We start from the raw sequence: 2,674 nt of genomic DNA on the forward strand, positions 1-2,674 counted from the left end.
TGAGCTGGGCGTTGCAGGCGCGGCACGGAGCCCGGACACCACGTAAAACGCCCCCGCCGGCCCAGCCCTGGTGGAATCCCAGAGGAGCCTGCGGCCCGCCGCTGGCCTGTGGAGCCTGAGGGGCCTGAGGCAGAGGCAGAGGAGGAGGGGGAGGAGAGCGCACCGCTCTGGACCAGTTTAGAGAAGTTGCCAGAATCTTGCGTCCCCCCGATGTGCGACCTCATTGAGCCACAGCCGACGAGGAGATCGGCAAGATGAAGAAGTTGCCTTGAAGAAAGACGACACTACCTTTGATGAGATATGTGTCACAAAGATGTCTACACGGAACTGCAAGGGAATGCACTCATTGATCAAACCCCTGGACACAATTCCTGAAGATAAAAATATCAGGGTTCAGAGGACACAGAATACTTTTGACCCATTTGAGAAGCTAACTAGTCAAGGAAAGAGTGTGCATTCTGAGAAAAATTCTTGCATTAACTTTAAGACCTCCTCTGCAGGGAAAGATTCTCCTAAATTTAGATGGCATTCCAGCCCCAGCTCCCTTGCAAGTCCTAAATTTGGAAAAGCTGATACATACAGAAAACTGTTAAAAAAAAAAAAAAACTAGGGGAAAGATCTTATGCTACAGTATACAAAAGGAAAAGTGAGGTAAATGGGAAACTGGTAGCACTGAAGGTGATCAGGCTGTGGAAGAAGGTACACCTTTCACAGCTATCAGGGAAGCTTCTCTGGTAAAAGGACTAAGGTGCTGCTTCATGACATCATCCACACCAAGGAGATGCTGACACTGACTAGTGTTTGAAATATGTGCACACTGATTTATGTCAGAACATGGACAAGCACCCTGAGGGGCTGCATCCAGACAATGTGTAGTTCTTTTTATTTCAGTTGCTGCAAGGATTGTCTTACATCCACCAGCATTATATTTTGCTCAGAGACCTGAAACCACAGAACCTTATGATCAGTGACATGGGGGAGTTAAAGCTGGCAGATATCAGTATTGCAAGAGCAAAATCCATCCCTAACCACACATACTCAAATGAAGTGGTTACCTTGTGGTACAGACCTCCAGATGTCCTCCTGGGCTCGACAAGGTATTCCACCTGCCTGGGCATGTGGGATGTTGGTTGCATCTTTGTTGAAATGGCCCAAGGGGTTGCTATTTTTCCAGGAATGAAAGACATTCAGCATCAGTTTTAATGAATATATCTGGTCCTTGGAATGCCAAATGAGGACACATGGCCTGGAGTTCATTCTTTACAACATTTTAAGCCAGAACGCTTTACACTATAGAGCTCTAAAAACCTTAGACAAGCATGGCATAAGCTCAGCTATGTGAAGCATGCAGAGGATCTGGTCTCCAAGCCTCTACAATATTCCACAAAGAACAGACTATCTGCACTGGCAGCTTTGAGCTGCAAGTATTTCAGTGACCTGCTCCCAGGGCTATGGGAACTGACTGATATGTCTTCTATTTTTCTGTCCCAAATGTATGATTGCAACAAGAAGCTGAAGAATGTATGAGGACCTTTGGGAAAAACAATAATTGTGGCAAAAATCTGTCACATAGCAAGCACTGACAAACACAACATTCTCAAGAGAGTGCAAGGTTAAGTTGTCATCATTCTGGAAAAAAATATTAATGAAGAGGACAATAATATGAAGGGAATCATGGATCCATTTCCTTTCACTCATGGGTGCAAATTTTGCTTAAAGAAAATTGAAGATGGCACAACCCTGTTTTCTCTGCAATTTATTTAAAACCTTGCACACATTTGGATATCCTGTGATTTCCAAGAACTATGTGAAGATTAAGCTTTGCTTACTGATACATGACATATATTCTTTTCAGTCTTTTGCATTTGATTTTGTTTGGTTTCCCTCTGCAGCATGGCATCTCTGTAAAGATTACTATGCTTTCATAAGCCATGTCTTAAATACATTAAGACAACACATTTGGTCTTCCCACTTCTTCAGTAATGTCTGTACATGAAAGACACAGAGTGGCATTAAAAATGAGTGTTTTGTTTAAGAGCACTGAACATTTCTCAGCCAGTAGGAAGGAAATTTTTAGCTAAAGCAAACCCACGACTTGACAACTTTTGGTCCCTGACCATGTGGCCTTACCAGTTGTACAAACATTTTGAAGATATTTGCCAAGTGGGAATTTCTTGGAAATAACTGCACATTTCTGTAGGATATCAGAAACTACTTAGCATTTTCAGGCCACATAGCATGACTATTTTCAGAATGGGACGGAAGTGAAGTAACACATATTAAGCATTAAGAACAATGCCCAGAACATAAGATATCCATGTGATTCCTGAGACTCAGCCAGTGTTTGGCATCTATGAATGTCAGCATTACCCTATACAGCAAATGTTAAAGCTGAATGAAATGGACTTGGTTGGAACTAAGGTAAAATGGACTAAAGAGTAAAGGATAATAATGATGGTGTTTAAACTTCAAATTCTGTGCATTGAATTCATTCTTTAACATTCTGTGTGTTGAATTCCTTCTTTAACATTCTGTATGAAGGGAAACATATGAGCAGGGCCTTAGGAAGTTGAATGACAATATGAAGTGCACCAATATACATGTTATGAGTTTCCCAAAAGGAGAAGAGATGGGAAAAGGAACAGAAAGAATAATAGAAGACATAATCACTGAA

At 42.0% G+C, this 2,674-nt stretch overlaps 1 pseudogene; it reads left to right on the forward strand.

Annotated features, from left to right (window-relative positions):
* The first annotated feature begins 210 nt into the window (after nucleotides 1-210).
* Nucleotides 211-1,583, forward strand: LOC119523328 (annotated as a pseudogene).
* Nucleotides 1,584-2,674: the final 1,091 nt, after the last annotated feature.

The sequence above is a fragment of the Choloepus didactylus genome, chromosome X, assembly GCF_015220235.1.
Source record: "Choloepus didactylus isolate mChoDid1 chromosome X, mChoDid1.pri, whole genome shotgun sequence".
Lineage (NCBI taxonomy): Eukaryota > Metazoa > Chordata > Mammalia > Pilosa > Megalonychidae > Choloepus > Choloepus didactylus.